We start from the raw sequence: 23,768 nt of genomic DNA, 5'->3' as shown, positions 1-23,768 counted from the left end.
ATTTTAAGTTCAGGGGTAAACGTGCAGGTTTGTTACAAAGGTAAACTTGTGTCATGGGGCTTGCTTATGTTCCAATTTCATACTCATAGGGAAGAAAATCTGACTGTTCCACTTTGTGTTAGGTTGGACTTGACAGATATAGCAAATAAGTATATATGTATCCTATGCAAAATTTGGGATGTACTTATAGTAAAAACATATATACATTCCTCACCTGAAATTCAACTGTAACTGGGTGTCCTGTATTGTTTCTATTCATGCTGCTAGGTGTTTTCTACTGGTCCTGTCAGTTGTTTCAGTGTGGGTGGGAACACAGCAAATGGAGCAAAGGATGATGTTATACTTCACTAAGTAATTGGGTGATCAACTTTTCTCAGGAAGAGTGATGTGAGCTTAATATGTATGTAGAGGAGTCTATAAACAAGAGAGAATAATTTGGTTCTCATAGAAGATAAGAGGATGGAATGTATTACCATTCAGATAACAGGTAAAAATTTAGCCAGTTGACTCAGAGATAATGAAAATAATTTTAGCAAACTGAAGTTTTAAAATGACATATATTTTTTAAATAATTTACAAGATGGTCTGCAAAGAGAAAATGTCATCAACATGATTGATTTAAATTTCATTTCAAAAACACAACCTGTCTGCTTACTAGCATTTTAAAATTACATATTTATTCTTTTAATTTAGATAAACATTCTAAGAGATGCCATTGTTATTTCTGCTTTGTAGTTGAAGATGTTGAAGCTTAAAGAGGCTAATTATCTATCTAAGTTAATACAGCTAGAAAGCAACAGAAGCAGAATTTAAAGTCAGGGCTGCCTGAAACCAGAACCTTTCCATTGAACTGTGTTGCTTCCAAATGTCGTTGCTTTATAAGCCTAGCATCAGCATTATTCCAAGCTGCTACTAACAATTGCTATAGCTCCTCTGTTGCAATCTTAAATCAGCAGCCTCAATTTATGTGATGAAAGACCGAGGGAACACTTCCATATAAAGCACAAGCAAGAGTGCTTGGCTCTGACCCAGTATTTTCCCCAGAATTGCTTTCCTTATCCCCGTCTGTTTTCTAATCCTAAATGAGTGTAGCACTGGTTGAGGTACATTCCACACTGTTGAGAATAACAAATAACGTATAACTATGCATATTCATGAGTAGAATTATAGTTATGCATGAATGCTCTACATTAGTGCCTAATAATCAACATCTACTTATTTTTCTGTTGTTTAAAATAAAGGGTGGGCATTGAGGGGTGTTAGTTAGGTCAGTCGCTAATCAAAGATAATTACAACATTGCAATTCCAAACATTTATCTGGGCTTCTGTGAGGCAAGCACGAAATGAACATTTAATGTACTGGTTTAAGGCAGGCCCTATGAAATGTGTAACAAGGATGATGGTAGAAACTCTTTGAAAATTAAAGCACCAGAGCTACTCCATCTGGAAAGCATAGACAAATTTAATTCAGTGCTTGGCAAGATGTTTTACAGTTAGTGAGGGCCAAATACATATTTTCAAATGGATAAATGAATTAATGAATTAAGTGTTGTGAGTAAAAGGTAAATCCCTCTAAAATTAAAATATTTGAATGGCATGGAGGCAAGGTTACAATCTTTTCCATGAATCTTAAAACCTCTATTGCCTACCAGTAGGTCATTTCTTTTTATATACAGTAGGTACTCAAACCACACTGTCAATGGAGAAATAATAAACCAAGTTACGACTCTTAATTGTGGCATAAAATGAAGTCAATGTTGATCCTAGGACAGTCATAATTTTTCACCAAGAATTTTTAGGCATTTTTTTAGGCATTGATGATACAAAGGCAAACAAATACAATGACAGTTCTTGTCCATATGAAGCTTAGGTTTAGTGTGAGGAGACAGACCTTAACAGAAAAATTGAATAAAGATATGTTTAACATAAAACTAAAATATTAAGAAATGAAAGAAAGTTACGTGGTACAATGAAAGTACAAATTTGGAAGGTTTTAGTTGATCAGAAGTTTTGAGAATGTCCCCCTGCCCCAACTCTGGGAATTTGAAGTGTGATCTGTCGGGGAAATAGTTCACTAGGTAAAAGGAGTAGAGACTTTTCCAGTCAATACTCTCTAGAAGGACAGAGCATCACCTGCCCTAGGAATTGAAAAAAAAGTTTAGTGTACCTATAACACAGAAAATGAGAGAACGAAAGAGGTGAGACTGTAAAAGCAGGCAAGGTCCAGACCATGCAAATTCTTATAGATGATGTTATGCAGGTTGGGTCTTATCCCAATAGCCAACAAAAGTTTTGAGAAAGTCAGTGTTAGATGGTAGAAGTCAGATCAATGAGAAGAAATGCAATTAAGATTTGCATTTTTAAAAGATCCCTCTGGTTGCAAAAGGTAAATGGACTGGGGCCATCAGAGTGAATATGGCTAGATTGATTAGGAGTCTATTGGAATATCCTTCATGAGAAGGCACATTACCTAAGTCCAAAATCAAGATTGGGAGTATGTGAGGGTATGTGTAAGAGGTAAAACTGAGGGAAATGGCAAACAATTTGATGTGAGAGATTAGTGTCAGGAGTGTATTAAATGTGATTTTCAAAGTCTCTGGCTTATGGAACTAGATATATGGCATGGGAGAAATGGCCAGCTGGCTCCCCACCATTTTTTACTTTAACTTTCTATAATATAAAATTTTTACTAAGAAATTCCAACCCCATGCATCCAGTTTTTGCCAAGAAATATAAACAAAAGTGATGTGTGTTACGTGCTGTTGAAGTGGTTTAGAAGCAAGCATGCTTTCCTCATAATCTCGGTCTATATTCCATGTGAGAGCCAAAAGCTGTCCATGCTTGCTATTTCCAAATTGTCAACACTTCAACCCACATACTTCAGTTCATTTCAAATGGTATTTTTTCGTGATGAGGAGTAAATGATACTGCAAATATTCAGAAACTATAAGAGGAGGCAGGCTCCCAGGAAGGGTGAAAACGGGAAGAAAGAAGATAGGCTTTATTTTAACAGGAGATATGAAGGAAATACTGGGTTTCGAAGTAGCTAAATTGAAATTTGTGACAGCAAGAAATAGAAGGAGGTCTTATCTGATGACTTTTATTTTCCCCATGAAGCAGGTAAGGACATCTGCTGACGTTAACAACTTGGGAAAGGTAAAGGTTTGAGAAGAGATAATTCAAAAAGTTATTTCGGTGAGAAAAAAAAAACTAGGCTGGCCAGTTTTACCAGGAGTGTTGAAGGTGTATTTGCTTTTGGTGATCATGGAAACATAATGGTAATAAGGTGCAATGTTATGCAGATTTTTCTAGTATCACTTACATACAGACACAGAAAAAGTGGGTAGTGGGTTCATGGACAGGGGATGGAATTTTAAAGGGATACAAGAGAGATTTTAAGTATTGGCAAGACTGTTGCTAAGAAGTTGAACTCTGGGTGTTAAGCTGACTTAAACACTTCCATTTTACCCTTGTACAAAATTGAAAGGTCAGTAACAAATTCCATTTATGTTGACTTGTGAAATCAAAACTTTGTACTCCTTTTGCTAGCCATAAGTTTCATTGGTAGATAAATCTGTGGTTCCTGCATCTGCATGAATAACTTCTGATTTTGCCCTGTGCCCATATGGAACTACGACTTACCACCTTCTTGTATTTTTTTCCCTTTCAGTTTTTATTTTAAGTTTGGGGATACATGTGCCAGTTTATTGCATGGGTGAATTGTGTGTCATTGGAGTTTGGTGTACAAATTATTTTGTTGCCTATGTAGTGACCATAGTACCTGAGAGTAGGTTTTTTATCCTCAGTCTCCTCTGATGCCCCACCCTCAAGTAGGCCCCAGCGTCTCTCGTTTTTTCCTTTGTGTCTCTGTGTACTCAATGTTTAGCTCCCACTTACAAGTGAGAACATGCAGTTTGATTATCTGTTCCTGTGTTAATTCCTTAGAATAAATGCCCTCTAACTCCATCCATGTGCTGCAAAGACATGATTTCATTCCTTTTTTAATGCTGCATAGTATTCCATGATGTATATCTGCTGCATTTTCTTTATCCAGTCCATCATTGATGGGCATCTAGATTGATTCCATGTTTTTGCTATTGTAAAGAGTGCTTCAGTGAATATATGAGTACATGGGTCTTTATGGTAGAATGATGTATATTACTTTGGGTATATATTCAGTAATGGGATAGCTAAGTCAAATGGCAGTTCTGTTTTAAGTTATTTGAGAAATCTCCAAACTGCTTTCCACAGTGGCTGAACTCATTTGCATTCCCACCAGCAGTGTATTAACATTCCCTTTTCTCCAAAACCTTGCCAGCATCTGTTATTTTTTGACTTTTTAATAACAGTCATTTTGACTGTTGTAAGATGTCACTGTGATTTTGATTTGCATTTCTCTAATGATTAGTGACACTGAACACTTTTTTCTATGCTTGCTGGCCATGTGTATGTCTTCTTTTGAGAAGCATGTGTTCATGTCCTTTGTGCATTTTTAATGGACTTATTTGTTTTCTGCTTGTTGATTGGTTTCCTTATAGATTTTAGATATTAGAGCCTTGTTGAATGCATAGTTTGCAAATATCATCTCCCATTCTGTAGGTTGTCTGTTTAGTCAGTTGATAGTTTCTTTTTCTGTGGAGAAACTCCTTAGTTTAATTAGGTCCCACTTGTCAATTTTTGTTTTTGTTGCAGTTGCTTTTGGAGTCTTCATCATGAAATCTGCCTGGGCCTATGTTCAAGATGGTATTTTCTAGGTCTTCTTCCAGGGTTTCTATAGTTTTAGGTCTTACATTTAAGTCTTTAATTTATCGTAAGTTTATTTTTGTATATGGTGAAAGGTAAGCATCCAGTTTCAATCTTCTGCATATGGCTAGCCAATTATCCCAGCATCCTTTATTGAATAAAAAGTTCTTCCCCCATTACTTATTATTGTTGACTTTGTTGAAGATCAAGTGGTTGTACATGTGCAGCTTTATTTCTGGGTTCTGTAATCTGTTTTCTGGTCTGTGTGCCTGTATTTGTATCAGTATCATGTGGTTTTTGTTACTATAGCCTTGTAGTCTAGTTTGATGTCAGATAGTGTGATGCCTCTGGCTTTGTTCTTTTTGCTTAGGATTGCTTTGACTATCCATCTCTTTTTTGGTTCAATATTAATTTTAGAATAGTTTTCTTTAATTGTGAAAAACGACATTGGTAGTTTGATAGGAACAGCATTCAAACTGTAAAATGCTTTGGGCAGTATGGGCATTTGAATAATATTGATTCTTTCTATCCAAAAATATGGAATGTTTTTTCCACTTGTTCGTGTCATCTCTGATTTCTTTTACTAGTGTTTTGTAATGCTTGTTGTAAATATCTTTTACTTCCCTAGTTAGCTGTATTCCTAGGTTTGTGTGTGTGTGGCTATTGTGAATGCGATTGCATATTTTATTTGACTCTTAGCTTGGACATTATGGGTACGTAGAAATAACACTGATTTTTGTGCATTGATTTAGTATCCTGAAACCTCACTGAAGTTTATGAGATTTAGGAGCCTTTGAGCAGAGACTATGGTGTTTTCTAAGTATAGAAATATATCATCTGCAAAGAGAGATACTTTAATGATCTGTTTCTATTTTGATGCCTTTTGTTTCTTTCTCTTGCTTGATTGCTTTGGCTAGGACTTCCAGAACAATGTTGGATAGGAGTGGTGAGTGTGGGTATCGTTGTCTTTTTCTGGTTCTCAAGCGGAATGCTTTCAGTTTTTGTTTGTTCAGTTTGATGTTGGATGTGAGTTTTTCATAGATGGTTCTTATTTGGGGAATGTTCCCTCTATGCCACATTTCTTAAAGGTTTTTTAACATGAAAGAATGTTGAATTTTATTGAAAGGCTTTTCTGTATCTATTGAGATAATTACGTGTTATATTTTTGTTTAATTGTGCTTAAGTCATGAATCACATTTGTTGATCCATGTGGGTTGGATCAACCTTGCATCCCAGGAATAAAGCTTACTTGATCATCATATTGATCTATTCTCACACTGCTATAAAGACATACCTGAGACTGCATAATTTATAAAGAAAAAGACGTTTAATGGACTCACAGTTCCACATGGCTGGGGAGGTCACACAGTCATTACAGAAGGTGAAGGAGGAGCAAAGATACGTTCTACATGGTGGCAGTAAAGAGAGTGTGTGCAGGGAAACTGCCTTTTATAAAACTATTTGATCTCATGGGACTTACTCACCATCATGAGAACGGAACTGGAAAAGCCCATCCCCATGATTCAATTACCTCCCATTTGGTCCCTCCCATGACATGTGGTGCTTATGGAAGCTACAATTCAAAATAAGATTTGGTGGCGGGGAGGGGGGGACACAGCCAAACCATATCAATCAGGTGAATTAGCTTTTTGATGTGCTGCTTAATTTGATTTACTATATTTTGCTGAGGATTTTTGCATCAATGTTCATCAGGGATATTGGTCAGAATTGCTTTATGGTTGAGCATGTAGTTAATATTGGAGTATGTGCCCTGTGCAGATGAGAAGAATGTATATTTTGTTATTGTTGGTTCTATAGATGTCTGTTAGGTCCACTTGGCCATGTGTCAAGTTTAGGTCTTGAATATCTTTGTTAGTCTTCTGCCTCAATAATCTGTCTAATATCCTGGCTAACATGGCAAAGCACCGTCTCTACTAACAATACAAAAAATTAGCTGGGCGTGGTGGCGAGTTCCTATAGTCCCAGCTACTGGGGAGGCTGAGGCAGGAGAATGGTGTGAACCTCAGAGGCGGAGCTTGCAGTGAGCCGAGATCGCACCACTGCACTCCAGCCTGGGTGACAGAGCGAGACTCCAGCTCAAAAAAAAAAAAAAATCTGTCTAATACAGCCAATGGGGTGTTGATATCTCTCACTATTATTGTGTGATTATCTAAATTTCTTTGTAAGACTAAGAACTTGACTTACGAATCTGGGTGCTCTAGTTATGGGTGCATATACATTTTCTTATTGAATTGAACCCTTTAGCATTATATAATGCCCATCTTTGTTGTTTTTGATTATTGTTGCTTTAAGGTCTGTTTTGTCTGAAATAAGAATAGCAATCCCTGCTCTTTTTTGTTTTCCATTTGCTTCACAGGTCTTTCTTCGTCCGTTTACTTTGAGCCCACGGTGCATCACTGCATGTGAGATAGGTCTCTTAAAGATAGCCTAAAGCTGGATCTTGTGTCTTTATCCAACTTGCCACCCTGCACATTTTATGTGATGGCATTTATGCTGTTTGCATTCAAGATTAATATTGATTTGTGTGAGGCTGGGCATGATGGCTCATGCCCGTAATCCTAGCACTTTAGGAGGCCAGTGTATGTGGATCATGAGTTCAGGCCATGAGTTCAAGGCCAGCCCGGCCAACATGGCAAAACCCCATCTCTACCAAAAATACAAAAATTAGTCAGGCATAGTGGTGCATACCTGTGATCCCAGCTACTCGGGAGGCTGAGGCATGAGAAACATTTGAACCCAGGAAGTGGAGGTTGCAGTGAGCCAAAATTGCACCACTGCACTCTAGCCTGTGCAACTGTGAGATCCTGTGTAGATAGATAGATAGACATGAATTTGATCCTGTCATTATGTTGTTCACCAGTTATTATCTAGACTTGATTGGTAGTTGCTTTAAAGTGTCAATAATTTATATACTTAAGTGTGTTTTTGTGGTGGCCAGTAGCTGTCTTTCATTTCCATGTTTTGCAGTCCCATAATGTCCTCTCGTAAAGCATGTCTGGTGGTAACAAATTCCTTTAGCAATGGCTTGTCTGAAAAGGATTTTATTTCTCCTTTGTTTATAAAGCTTAGTTTGGCTCCATATAAAATTCTTGGTTGGAATTTCTTTATTTAAGAATGCTGAACATAGGCCCCCAATCTTTTTTGGATTGTACAATTTAGCTTCTGAAAGGTCTGCTGTCAGTTGGATGGAGTTCTCTTTGTATATGACCTGCCCCTTATCTCTAGTTGCCTTTACTGTATATAGTTTTCACATTAACCTCAGAAAATCTGATGGTCATGATTTGGGATCGTCATCTTTTCTAGCGTCTCACAGGAGTTATTTGCATTTCTTGAATTTTAGTGTCAACCTCTCTAGTGAAGTTGAGTGGACAATATCCTCAAGCATGTTTTCCAAGTTGCTCCCTCTCTCTCCCTCTCTTTAATGGATGCCAATAAGTCATAGCTATGATCTCTTGACATAATTTTGTATTTCTGTGAGGTTTGTATATTTTTAAAAATTCTTTATCTTTTTTTTGACTGAGTTCATTTGAAAAACCAGTCTTCAAGCTCTGAGATTATTTCCTCAGCTTTGTCTATTCTGCTGTTAATACTTCCAATTGTTTCCAGTAGTGAGTTTTTCAGCTCTATCAGCTCTACTTGTTTTTGTTTCTTAAAATGTCTAGTTTGCCTTTCAGCTATTGAATCATTTTAGTTGATTCCTTAGATTCCTTGGATTGGGTTTAAACTTTCTCTGAATCTCAGTGACCTTCATTGGCATCAAGATTTTGAATTCCATATCTGTCATTTCAGACATTTCAGCCTGATTAAGAGTCATTGTTGAGTATCTAGTGTTGCCATTTGGAGGCAAAAAGACACTCTGGCTTTTAGAGTTGCCAAAGTTTTTATGTTGTTTCCTTCTCATTCTGTGTGGATTGTTGTTCCATTAATCTTTGAAGTTGTTGTCCTTTGGATAGGACTTTTTGCCTTTGTATTCTTCAATGCTCTTGAGTGTTTGGCTGTGGTACAAGTTAGGTTTAGTTGACTGACTTTTTTTTTCTGGATGATTTCAGGAGTCAAGGCTCAGCTTAGCACTTCTGGGCTATGTAGTTTATCCCTGGGTGGCTGGGACTAAGCTCACAGCTTTGTCCTCTGGCCCTCAAGGTTAGGCAGCTGCTGCACTGGAGGACCCAAAGTGTACCTAGTCCACTGGCAACAACACTTTGATGGGGAGTGCCAGAAAACTTGTTTCACTAGGCCAGTGGTATTGTGGTGCACAGTCACTCACATGTACCTGTGGCACCAGGGCAGCTGGATCCTCATCTGTGTGTGCTTGCTGGCAGTGGTGGGTTGGTGGTAGGACAGTGGCATGATGGGATCTGCAGCATGTGTGCATGCCAGCAAAGTCATAAAACAAGGCTGTGGGTAGGTGGACACTGGCAGAAGCCCCTCTGCAAAAGCTCTTTGTTGGTTAGATGAGGGCTGCTGGTGAAAGAGCTATGGCAGTGTCTGCTGAGATGTACCCTAGTTGGGCATATGAAGCTGTGCTGTAAGCAGATGTGGCCTGGCAGAAATTCTGTAATAGGCTGGCAGATAAGACTACACTTGGGGGTCAGACATATTGGAGACTGGGTAATTTATAAAGAAAAATGGTTTTATTGACTCACAGTTCAGAACGCATGGGAAGGCCTTAGGAAAGTTACAATTGTGTTGAAAGGGGAAGCAAACATGTCCTTCTTCATATGGCAGCAGCAAGGAGAAGTGCAGAATGAAGAGGGTAAAGCACCCCTTAGAAAACATAGGCACCCCTTACAAAATCAGCTCTTGTGAGAACTCACTTACTATCATGAGAACAGTATGGAAGTAACCACCCCCATGATATAATTACCTCCCACAACACATGGGGATTATTAGAACTACAGTTCAAGTTGAGATTTGGAGGGGGACACACCCAAATCATATTATTCTGCCCCTGGCCCCTCACAAATCTCATATCCTCACAATTCAAAACACACTCATGACCTTCCAACAGTCCCCCAAGGTATTAACTCATTTCAGCATTAACTCAAAAGTCCTAGTCCAAAGTCCCATTTGAGACAAGGCATGTCCTTTCTGCCTTTGAGCCTGTGAAGTCAAAAGCAAGTTAGTTACTTCCTAGATACAATGGATGTGCAGGCATTGGCTAAATACACCCATTCCAACTGGGAGAAATTGGCCAAAATGAAGGGGCTACAGGCTTCATGCAAATTTGAAATTCAATAGGGCAGCCATTAAACTTTAAAAATCCACAATGATCTCCTTTGACTCCATGGCTCACATCCAGGGCCCGCTGTTGCAAGAGGTGGTTCTCCCATGGCCTTGGGCTATTCTGCCCCTGTGGCTTTGAAAGGTACAGCTCCTCTCCCAGCTGCCTTCTTTGTTGATGTTGTCTGTGGCTTTTCCCCGTGCACGGGGCAAGCTGTTGGTGGATCTATTACTCTGGGGTCTGGAGGACGGTGACCCTCTTGTCACAGCCCCATTAGGCAGTGCCCCATGGGGACTCTGTGTGGGGACTCCAACCCCACATTTCCCTTCCACACTGCCCTAGCAGGAGTTCTCCATGAGGGCCCAACCCCTGTAGCAAACTTCTTCCTGAACAACTATACATCCTCTGAAATCTACATGGAGATTTTGAATCCTCGATTCTTGATTTCTGTGCACCAGCAAGCCCAATACCGTGTGGAAGCTGCCAAGACTTGAGGCTTGCACCTTCTGAAACCCCAGCCTGAGCTGTACCTTGGTGCCTTTTAGCATTGGCTGGAGTAGCTGGGATGCAGGGCACCAAGTCCCTAGTCTGCACATGCAGAGGTACCCTGGGCCTGGCCCATGAAGCCATTTTTTCCTCCTATGGGCCTGTGATGGGAGGGACTGCCACAAAAGTCTCTCATATGCCCTGGAGACATTTTCCCCATTGTCTTGGTAAGTAACATTTGGCTCTGTTACTTATGCAAATTTCTGCAGCAAGCTTGTCTGTTTTCCTAGAAAAGGGGTTTTTCTTTTCTTTTCTTTCTTTTTTTTTTTTTTAATGGAGTCTTGCTCTGTCACCCAGACTGGAGTGCAATGGTACGATCTCTGCCCATTGCAACCTCCGCCTCCCAGGTTCAAGTGATTCTCCTGCTTCCACCTCCTGAGCAGCTGGGATTACAGGCATGTGTCACCATGCTTGACTAATTTTTGTGTTTTTATTAGAGATGGGATTTCACCATGTTGACCAGGCTGGTTTTGAACTCCTGAACTCAAGTGATCTGTCTCCCTTGGCCTCCCAAAGTGCTGGGATTACAGGCATGAGCCACTGTACTTGACCTAGAATACCTGATACTGGATAACTTATAATGAACACAAATGTACTGGCTCATAGTTCTGGAGGCTGAGAATTCTAAGATTGGGGGACTGGCATCCTGTAAGAGCCTTCTTGCTGTGTCATTCTATGGTGAAAGGCAGAATGGCTAGAGAGGGAGAAAGAGAAATAAAGCGAGAGGAAGAAAAAGACAATGAGAAGGTGCAAGGGGTTACAAAGTTTTCCTTTCTTGTGATAACATTATTCTTATGATGAGAGTATTAATCTATTCGTGACAGCAGAACCTTTATGACCTAATCACTTCTTAAATATCTCACTTCTTAATCCTATTACATTGGGGATCATGTTTGTAAGACATGAACTTTGGAGGACATCTTCAAACAATACCAGAGGGAATGTAGCCCTTCCAACACATCAACTTCAGACTTCTGGCCTCCTGAACTGTGAGAAAATGAATCTCTCTTGTTTTAAAGCACCGTTTTTGTGATAATCTGTTGAAGCAGCCCTAGGAACCTGATGCACATATTTAAGGACAAAATTTAACGTGACATTCAGGTTTTTCTCTTCTTCTTCATTTACCGGTCTTTTCAGGGAAGGAGAGTAAATTCTGAATGTATAATTGGGAGTAGTATCTGGGCATCAATGGCATCACCTCTTCCTCTTCCCTTTTTCTATGGAAATTAACTGTCACCAGCAGCCCTGTCTTTTCATCTGCTCCTCTGTGTTACGAGTTGTCGAGTAGGGATGTGTGTGGCTGCATCATTTTTCCAGCACAGGTATGACTAGGCATGTAGATATGTTTAATTATTAAGTCTAATATTATGAAGCCAATTGTTGCCACACATACACCTAAGCCACAATCTCCTATTTCTAATTTATCAGTAATTAAGACGATATTTTTTCTATGTTGTTATCTAAGGGTTTATTTACATTTTAGTTAACCAAAATGTTTCCATAACCCCCTCACCTCCATCGAGTCACCCAAGATGATTGAGAAGAAAAGAAAATAGAAATTTGTATTAGTGGAAGAATATTGTATAGATTCACAGGACTCCCACCCACCACACACACAAAAAAGATGTCTACATTCTTTATTATTATTATTATTATTATTATTTTTAGACAGGGTCTCACTTTGTCACCCAGGCTGTAGTGCAGTGGCACCATCTCTGCTCACTGTTACCCCCGCCTCCCTGGTACAAGCGATTCTCCCACCTCAGCCTCCCGAGTAGCTGAGATTACAGGTGCATGCCACCATGCCTGGCTAACTTTTGTATTTTTTGGTAGAGACAGCATTTCACCATGTTAGCCAGGCTGGTCTCAGACTCCTGACCTCAAATTATCCACCCCCCATTGGCCTCTCAAAGTGCTGAGATTACAGGCATGAGCCACCACACTTGGCCATGTTTGAATTCTTAATGCAGTGATTTATCTAATTAAAGATAATATAGGTATATATTAAAAATTTGGATAGAAAAGTATTTCTCAACCTAGAATCCAAAGGCCCAGCCAAAATATCCTTTAACCGTAAAGGTAGAAAAGATCACTTTTGTAGCAGGGAAATAGAGCAATTGAGGAGTTTTTTTCCTAGCTGAGCAGCTATTTTATCTGATAACTTTGACACCATGTAATATTGCATTGAAAGTGTTTTACAGAATCATTGAAAGATATAAAGGTATTTGTCAAGAAGTATAAGAAAGTTAAAATTTATTAATGCCAAAAAATAATCAATGACAATCAAAAAAGGGAAATTACTTGATATGCAAAAATATTTATAGTCATAATACTTAAACACTATGTTTAACAATTATGGTATAATCATATTGAAAAGGATAAAGAAGAAGAGTGAAAAGTATAAGAAAGGTAAAAGAGTTTTACCTTTTATATCATAGTACTGTGTCAATCAATACATTTAAATATTTAAAAGATGAGTGTGTTTGTGTGTGTGCGTGCGCTCACAATTTTAAAGGTAAATAAGAGAAGAAATGGATGGGAGGTGAATTTCCGAAGGTGAAAGTAGGAGAGTGAGAGGAACAGTAGGAGAGTGAGAGGAACAGCTATAATTTTTATAAGCTTATGTTTAACTTTTTAAACTATCTGCATGGATTATTTTAAGAAAAATAAAAATTGATTTAAAATGGATAAAAATACAAGTCCATAAATTTAGCATATAAACTTGATTTATTCACATATAGTCATGAAGTAAATCCAGAAACTATATAGTGAAAACAAAATAAATCTCACCCTGCAGTTATATGTTGATTTACATTTGTGTACAATTTGATGATGAGAAACAAATAGGCATAAAATAAAAATTGGAGCCTTGGGCTTTAATATAAGAGTGAAAATTAAATATACACATAAATAAAAAAATAAAGTAAAAATAAAGTTGAACTAAAGTACTAGGCAACTATAAAATGAAAGCAGGAAAATGTAAGAAAAGTTTTGGGTGCTTATATTTTGGGGGCACTAGGAAAAAATATTGATGAACTTTACATTTTTAAAATATATAATAATTGTATATATGTAGCAATTAGTGAATTTATTAGAGTTATGTATATTTTAAAAGCCTTGTGTATCTGAGGCACTTTATGGTTGTGAATAAAACAAAGATCTTTTTCATGAACATTATCATTTATATAAACACGTTTTAAGTTCACATGGAACATTTTCAAAATTTATCACGTATTAGAGACTAGCAGTTGGTCTAAAACGAAGTCTCAAGACAAACTAAAACATCAATATTATTATTAACTAAGTGCTTTGACCAAAAAAATGCTATTCAAGTGAAAATCAATTCGAAAAAAAATGTTTAGAAATGTAAAGAAAAATGTCACATACACTTCTAAATAATTCATAGTCCCCAAAATGTAATGAAAATTATTAAAAAGTTTAGATCATTGAAACAGTAATGGATTGTGTACAAAAACTTTGGAATGCAACCAAAGCAATATTTATAAGAAAAGCATATAATCTTAAATTCACACATTAGAAAACAAGTTGTGCTGGGTAAGGTGGCTCACGCCTGTAGTCCCAGCACTTTGGGAGGCTGAGGCGAGTGGATCTCGAGGTCAGGAGATCAAGACCATCCTGGCTAATACAGTGAAACCCTGTCTCTACTAAAAATACAAAAAAATTAGCCGAGCATGGTGGCAGGAGCCTGTAGTCCCAGCTACTCGGGAGACTGAGGCAGGAGAATGGCGTGAACCCGGGAGGCGGAGCTTGCAAGCAGAGATCGCGCCACTGCACTCCAGCCTGGGCGACAGAGGGAGACTCCGTCTCAAAAAAAAAAAAAAGTAAACAAGTCGCTAACCTTTTAAAATAAAAAGGGACAAGAACAGCATATAAAGTTTAAATACATAGAATAAAAAGATAATGAACAAAAAGAAGAATTTAAAAAACAGACAAAAACACAGCAGAAGACAATATAATCAAACATATTCGTTCTTTAGAAAAATGCTAAATGAAATAAAATAAACAAAAATAAAAATAAATTTATAATTCAACAATGTTAAGAATGAAAAGAAGATAAATTTAATTTATTTAGCTAATTTCATAGATTGTTGTATTGATTATATGAGATTAATTCAAGTAAAGCATTTAGACTTGATTAATAGTAAAAGTACATCAAATCATAACTATTATTATGGCGTCTATTAGTGAATTAATTGGTAACTATTAATATTTCCCCTTCTGTGCTCACATTGTCCATTTTGCATTTAAAATAGTTATTTACATTTTATCTCTTTCTACATCTTCCTGTTCCACTCTATAGGGAGCTCTTTAAAGGCAAGGCAGAGACTCTATTATTTTTAATTTTTCTAAATGTAAAAATAAATATTCAATATTTGTTGTATTAATTACTAAATGAATAAAACAATTAGTCATTCCATTCATCCATCCATCCATCCATCCATCCATTATCCACCAAGTGGAAAATCTTGGATCCTTTGACTTTGTTATGCAGATTAGTAGAAACATGGGTACAAGAATATTTTTGAGGATTTAGGTAAAAATTTATTTAACAAAATCTTCTAAATTTTTTCAAAAACTGTCTTGGGATGAGGCTTTAAACCTTTTAAAGTATTTAAGCCAAATTTTATTAATTTGAATTATCTGTCTTAGAGAATATATATACACACACAAACACACACATATATTTATATAAGATTTATATACATAATTTCACATGTAAGTTTATATATAATTATACACATATATACACACATACATATACATACAGTTGTTCCACAGTATGTATGAGGGACTGGTTCCAGGATCCCTGTAAATACCAAAATTTGAGGATGCGCAAGTCACTTATATAAAATGGTGTAGTATTTGCATATAGTGTATATTTACATATAAAATATACAGTCATCTGTAGATTTCTTATAATACCCAATACAATGTGAATGCTGTGTAAATAGTTGTTATGCCATATTTTTAAGTTTATATTGTTTTTTATGGTTAATTATTATTATAAATATATTCTTGATATGTGGTTGGTTGAATCCACAGATTCCAAACATGAGGACGTGGTGAGCTGACTGTGTATTTATATAATATACTCATATATAAACATATATAACAAATGATATGTATTTAAAGAGAATATACATACAACCTTGTGTTATTAGGGTCTGCCTACATCAGAAGATTTGAAGCAATTAACACAACACAGATATTGTCTGGTGCCATTAAAAAGAATTATGTTGTGATGAGGTTATTTTTCTATGTGTAATGAGAACAAGTTGAGTTTTAATAAAAGTGTATCTTTAAGCTTCCGGGTAACCAAGGCAAAAGGGTAATATATTTCTGTGTGTCTGACAGTGAGAAGTTCCTCTCTTAATCTGTTGATAAACTCACTAGTAGCATTAAAACAAAAGAGTTTCTTCATACATTTTAAGGTAAGAGATATTGAATAATAATTTGAAAAATGTCTTCACTAGCAAGGCTACAAAAGGAAACTAGAGAATGATTTTAAATAACTTTTCTGCTTCAAGTTATATAAACTATTTGATTAAAAAGATGACTAGTCAATAAGTCCTGCTGTAGGACTAGACTAAAAAGATGCACAATTTAGCACATTAATTTGTAATAAATAAACTCTAAAATATTTGAAATATTTGTAGAATAATTTGATAATCTCCTTCCAATATTAACAATTGTACCTGGGTTTTCTATATTACTAGGAAACCTCCTATTTAGCACTTTCTGCACAAAATAGCCCTCTTTTCTATTTCCAGCCTGAATCAGGCATACCTCTCCTATGGCCACAAATCTCTTATAGCACCTGTCACTTTGGGGCTAGGTAATTTGGGCACATAATGATCTTCCTCTTAATTGAGAAACCTTTATGACAGGAAACATGTATTAGCCATATTTATGTTGTCAAGCAGCAAAGTTGGTCCTCAGCAGATGTTCTATGTATAAATGGATGGAACTATGAAATAATTAATTAATGAGCTGGCTTCTTGACCTTGTCTTCACAAACAGGTAAAAAAAATATTTGCATCTTCCAAATCATACCTTACTTAGAAATGAGAATTTCCAAATGAAGTGCTGTTAGTTTCCTTTCTTAGCATGAAAATTTAATTCATTCTTGTTAAATGCACACTCTCAACCAGGATTGTTAGGCATCTCTCTATTTTCACCCTGGTAAAGGAAATTGGAAGGACTACTCTGCCAAAAGCAGCACTAAACTGCAGAGTAATCACCATAAGTTACTGCAACTTCGGGATTTGGAAATTAATGGTGTTGGAGAGAAGGTTAAATATGCATTGCTTCCATTAGTGCAGGGTTGGATTTTATTGCCATTTTCTACCCTTCTTTCAAGAATGCCTGTCATTCATGGGCATCATGATTAGAGTCCACTGCAAATAAGGAGAATTAAAAAAGGAGTTTCAGACATTAGAGCAGCATCCTCTGCATATGACTCCCTATAACATTTAGTTATTTTTCTATGGCAGTGCTTTTTCAATTTTTTTTATATATATAATTATATATGTATATAGTATAACATTATATATATATTATATATATAATTTATATATATATACACATATATATATGTATAAATATTCTGTTGTATTTGAGCTTTCAGTGTGACCCTGAAAGGTGAGGGAAACAATCAATTACTTTTGACATTTCAAACCAATAATAAATTTACTGGATAAAATTCCAAAACTTGGAACCCAACTTTACTTTTTCTAAACTGAAATGTGGTATAATTGATTTCTGCTGTAATCAAAGTAAAGCCCAGAAGAGGAGCTTCTAATAGTCCTGACGTCTGTGGAATTGAATTTTAAAGCCTCTTTTCTATACTGTAAAGCCAATGTTTCAAATAAGAGCTGGGGAAATGGAACTCTGCATCCTTAGCACATATGTAGCTCTTTTTGGGCCCTATCTTCATTGTTCTCTCCTTGTATTGTTTAATTCCTGAACATGTCTCTCTTACCCACTAAAATGTTAGCTTTTCTCTGAGAAGCAGCTAAGTTTGTTTCACATTCATGCATATTTTTGAGGCCCTGGCTTATTAACTGCACAAGAGATTCATTATATTCTAATTTAAAATGTACAATGTGCATAAAAATGCTCAATTGTGGCACATTTGAACCTATTCATATCTTTAAACATGAAGTTCAAGATAGAACATCTGCAATTCTTTGTCTTAGGCTTTGTGTTAATTTCTATTGCTGCATAACATGTTATTAAAATCTTAGTGGCTTAAAACAATACAAAATTATTATCTCACATTTTCTGCAAATTAAGTCTGCCACAGTTTCACTGGCTTCTCTGTTCAGGACCCACATGGCTGAAACTAGGTACCAACAATTGGTATCGTTTTTGAAGAAGAATAATAAAAACTTGCATTTGGAAAACATCCTAGTTTATGACATACTTTTACCTTCTACTGTTATCTTCAATCAAGGAATGATTTTCATTAATAAAATTATAAATGCTCCCCCAAAATATTATGCCAATGAACAGGAAGGAATAATTGCCTTAAACTGGAAAAGTTTAAAATAAATTACTAGTTTAAAAAAAATCAGCCAGCAACAGGATATACTTCATCCGGTTGTTGCATTTTGTGAAGAATGGACTTGGAAGTCCTCCTACTTAGCTAAGAAGGCTTTTCTGGGTGTAGTGCGCTGTTTCAAGGAAGCTATTTCAATAATGTAAGAGTGTAAACTACTTTAGAATTACAATGTAAACAGAATTTTCAATCTCATATTGCAATTTTACATTAATTGCAGAATCAACTTAGAATATAGAAATCCTCAAAACTGTTGACAGGAATAAAAAAGGGACTTGGTTCTGTAAACAAGGGCACAATTTCCCAGCAGCTGGCTTGGGTTGCCCAGCAGCCAGTCAATTAAGTTTTTGCTGCATAGGCAAGTTCCACAGACGTTGATTGTGAGCAACCCATTCATGGAAAAAACTGGGCACTGAATACCTACATTAGTCATGTCTTTTTTTCCTCATTCTTAAAATTGCCTCAATGCAAAATAATGAAGCATGGGAGCCAGGCAAGATGATGTGGCCTAAATCATGGATATTAGAATTGATTTGTCTGGGTTCAAATAGGAGACCCAACACCTAGAGGACCATGGGCAATTAACATTTTAATGGTAATTTAGTCTTTTCATCTGTACATTGGGGATAATGTTTCTACCCATCTTTTAGGCTTATTGTAAATTTTAAAAGATACAGTACGTGGAAAAATATTATCTCAGAACTCGAAAGTGTAATTCCTAAAAAAAAAGTATATATTTTATCTTTTCTTTTTCATTGACACATAATAATTGCACGTTTGCAGGAGACACAGTAATATTTCTATACATGCACACCATGAATAATGATAAAATTAGGGTAATTAGAGTATCCGTCAACTGAAATAGTTATCATTTCTTTTTGTCATAAACATTCGAAATCCTATCTTCTAGCTATTGAAAATATATAGATTGGGTAGTATGGTCATTTTAACAACATTATTATTTTTTCAGTCCAGGAACCTCATATTTCTTTTCATATTTCGTGGCCTCTCATTTTTTTCATCAGTGTTTTGTAGCTTTCATTGTAGAGATCTTTAACCTCCTTTGTAAATTAAATGGAATCATTTCTTTGATTTCTTTTTCAGCTAGTTTATTATTACTGTATAGAAATGCTATTGAGTTTTGTAAATTGATTTTGTATACTGCAAACTTAATGAACTTATTTATCAGTTCTAAGAGGTTTTTGGTGGAGTCTTTTGGTTTTTCTTTATGTAAGATATGTCATCTACAAAGAGGAAAAACATGATGTTCTCTTTTTCTATTTGGATGCCTTTATTTCTTCATCTTGCTTGATTGCTCTAACTAGGACTTCCAGTACTTTGAAGAATAAGAGTGGAGAAAGTGGGCATTCTTTTCTTGTTTCAGTTCTTAGAGGAAAGACTTTTAATTTTTCCCTGTTCAGTATAAGATTAGTGGTGAATTTGTTACTTTTCTTCCTCACTTGTCTCTTTTCCAAGGTGGTAACTATATAAAGGTTACCTCTCCAGTATATGTTCACAGTCACAAAGGGAGGCCTACGAGGGAATGCTCTGGTTTACTCTAGCATGGAGAGGTGTAATCTCATCCCTGGAGAACTCCTGTTGGTGTTTGCCATGGAATGACTAATTCTCTATTTCTGGAGTTGACAACCACTACCAAAATTCCTGCCATGGACCTGCTGTGTGGCCAACTCATGCTGCTCCAATTCCTCTGATAAGTTTCACTGGCAGCCCTCTCAGCAGCTCTATACCCTGCTGGCAGGGCACACGGGACTCCTGGGGCTGCTGCACATGGCATGTTGACCACAGCCAAAGAGGAAGTATCTCTGAGCACTTCTTTCTAGACCCTTTCCTCTGCCCTTGCTTCTCTACTGCTCCTAAGCCTTGTTGCATGGTCAGGAGCAGCAGACTAGATATTATTAGATTTTCCCTTTTCTTTCAAGGAGTTTTATCACTCCAATTTCCACTTTCATCAATACCTAGAGTGTTGGAAATTGTGGGTTCCTTTTAGGAAATCATGTAATATTCTCTCCATGGATTCATCCTCTGTGAATCATCCTTCTACTTTAGCAATGAGGAGCTTCTACTTGCTTTTCCTATCTGGGAGGAACTTTCTTTAGTTAATGGTCTGTCACCACTACATAATGGTTCAATGAAAAACAAATATGGTTCAAATTATCCAGAAATAGATTTATATTAAAGGGATGCTTTAAAATTAATAAAATTCTTGTCACTATAAAACGGGATGTTCATTACTAATGTCTTATAAAAAACTTCTTTGACCATCCAAAGCACTCACAATTATACTCATTTTAGCATTTATCACATTGTTTTATAACTGTGTACTTATCTATCTCCCCCTCTAAACTACCTGCTCTTTGGGGCATAGACGGAGTCATTAATGCATGAACAGATGAGCTTGAGCAGGAGGAAAAGGACCAGGCCTGAACCACTTGGTCAATGTAAAGATGAAAAAGCATTTATGAATCATTAAAACATGTATGAGCCAATAAGATGGTTTCCATTTTGTTCCCAGAAATGTTTACTATGCTTATGCCAATAGAAACCTCAGCAAATTCCAGACTTTAGAAATAAATTCTTATGACCCGTTGTAACACTTTATTTTTCGTGTTTCTTAGAAGCCTAAAAAGGAAACCAGTGTACTTAAATATATTAGTAAAATATCTATATCATTAAAATATTTGTAGTTTTACACATAATTGGGAAAAGGTAGCACGGTGTGACATGGAAGATTCTTGACCAAGAGGTACATATTCTGTATTCTAGTCATGCCATAGTTCCTCAATAGCTGCATGATGCTGGGCAAGTCATGTAAAGCTTAGTCCTCAGTTCCACGGCCTGCACACATGAAAACAGTCACTATTAAGTTGCTACAACATTTAATTTCTGTAAGCTTCATATTCAGAAGACATAAAGTAAGATGAGAAAAACACTGCTTCAAAAGAATGTTATAAGAACTAAATGAGACTATATTTAGAAAAATATGTTGTGAAGTGATAAGAATATAATAAAATGTAAGATTTATTAAGCACTTACTCTGAGTTTACAAGAATTTCCTATGTATTAACTTACTTAATTCTCACAACAACTTTCACAGCAATCCACATAGTAGTTGTTATTATACTAACCTGACCCTCTATTGGCAGTATCAGATAAAGCTTTTCAGTTCTCTCAGCGTCTAGGCTGTGTCTTGAATCATCATGTTTGCTCCATCTTACCTGCCACCAGGGCTAATTCTATCCATGCTCACATGGTTCTGCTTTCTGAAGCTGAGCAGCTATGTGCTCTTCCAGACTTTGGATTCAGTTGAAGGGCCATACCACAAGGTATAGGACCTTGCTCACAAGGTGGTTACCAAATGGGTCAAGTGATATAAATCCCAAGTGCAAAGGACACAGCTTCCTCTGGGGGGAATCTTTGATCACTGTGCATCAGAGGATAGGAGAAAGTCGTTAGTCTTTTCTTTCTTCTGCCTTCAATAACGATTCTGTCTATTCATCCTGTCTGGAAATATACTAGGAACCTAAGTCAGTGTACTGACTGTGTGAACTAAGTGTATTGCCCTCACTCAAATCATGATACAATAACCAGTATAACAATGCATTGCTTCTCATCCCTCTCTGCCTTACTTCCCTTTTCTTTCACTTTTAATGACCTAGGATTGCATGTCTCAAATAAGCATTGGCATCTAAATATTGCAACAGGCTCTGCTTTCCTGGGAATCAGGGTTAAGATAAATTCCTCCCTGACTAGGATACTGATGAGAAACATAGTAATGACAGCCTCCTGTATTTATAGAATGCAATGCAGTTGTAGAGCTCTTAATCACTTTATTTTTCTCATTAGTATCATTCTACTCCAGTTAACAAAAGCTATTGTAAACAGAGCTTTATAATCTCAAACTTTACATAACATTTCTTTTAAAAAATATTTCCTTACTGAAGTATTATTTATGTACAATATAATAAACTCTCAAATCATAATTGTTTAAGATTGTTTAAGCAATCTTAATTGTTTGATGAGCTTTAACAAATAAAATTTCCTGAATTGTCATCACAGATCATATAAAATTCCCAACTTCTGGTGTGAGGCACAGAGAAAGGTAGGGAGTTTTCCCAAAGCTACATAAAAGTTCGTGGAAGAGCATTAAAAATTTTTTCTAATGATCCTCTCTAGTTTGCCTCTTTATATATATTAAACACTTTTGAAAATAAATATACACATGCAGATGAGGGGTCACAGAAAGTGGGACAGGCTGCAAGCCCACTGGGGAGTGATGTGGTATGTATGTGCATGAGAGCTGAAATGAGGGTAAAGGTGGATGGAGGAAGGGGACGATAGAAAGTGACTGAACATCCATGAGTAAGAGTGTAGAAATGGCAGAGTGGGGGTGTATGGAAGGCCAATGTCATATCCTCTCAATAGAACAGGACTGTGTGTGCTATGACTATGGATTCTTGGTAAAGGTATCTTAGACTTTTCAGTTCAAATAATTATACAAGTGAGATTCTCATAAGAATGTTTCCTTTTAGATTTATATATGAAGATATTTGACACAGGTCAATAGTAAGATTCCTCTACAAGAACGTGTGAAAAATTATGACTCATAATTAAAATAGAGAATGAATGTATAATGCCAAAGATCCAAATATATAATGCAAAAACATCTTAAAGAGATGGAAAGAAAACTCTAAGCACTTGACCCAAGGGATTAACTTCTCTATAGAGAAATGTGCCCGTTAGGAAGCAGCTCATCAGCCAGGAAGTGCAGAAAGGAGGAGCTAGAGATGCCAGTGCTGTCAGTTTCTATCCTCCCAGTGTGAGGGGGAGTCCTCATACAAATCCTTAATATCCCAGTCCCTGTGGCCAACTGATTTATGCTGTGTAGACTGTCTCATTGAGACATCAGAGATTATGCCTGGTGATACTCAATACACTCACAACCACTGAGTGACCTGACATATTTCCATGTTCAGCGAGCAAATTTAGGTCGTAATTTGGTTTCCCATGAAGATTTGCTTAGGGAGAGAATGAACGGGTCATATTGATGCAAACGTTCTCAGCCTTTTGACAGTTATACTTCTCATCGTAAATCAATAAGATAGGCTCTGCTTTTTACATCATTCATCCTAAGTTTGATTTGTGAGAATTCGAAAGAGCATTTCTTAATATGCTAACCAGTTATGTGCTTAATATGCTAAGCATTCTTTAAGCTGATGAGACTGAAGGCCAGCCTGTAGACCACGTCAAATTCTCTAAGACAAGGATGGCCAACTGACTTTTCCCTTGAAACCCTTGACTCTTCGGTGTTTTTAGCTTCAAATCGTTACTATTCTTATCCAGAAATGACAGATATGCCTAAAGCAAACTAAAGATTGCATTCAATGAAAAAATTCCTTTAGTAGGTGGGTTTTTCCCAAGCCCAGGAAAATACTAAATATAGTAATTATTAAAGAATACTGGAAAAACAAGTGCATTTTTCCTGTCTTCAAACCCTCAGTTACATTTACTAAGATATCAAGTTAGCTTTTTATTTCTGTGGCATGTTATGTAGAAGGGAGTTTAGATGCAAAAATTTATATTTTCAATGATGTGCACTAATGATTTTAGCAAATTGCCTTATTGCTATTGCCCTGT

This window comes from Macaca thibetana, chromosome 14 (assembly GCF_024542745.1).
Source record: "Macaca thibetana thibetana isolate TM-01 chromosome 14, ASM2454274v1, whole genome shotgun sequence".
In the NCBI taxonomy this organism is placed as follows: domain Eukaryota; kingdom Metazoa; phylum Chordata; class Mammalia; order Primates; family Cercopithecidae; genus Macaca; species Macaca thibetana.
This window is presented reverse-complemented; position numbering follows the sequence as displayed.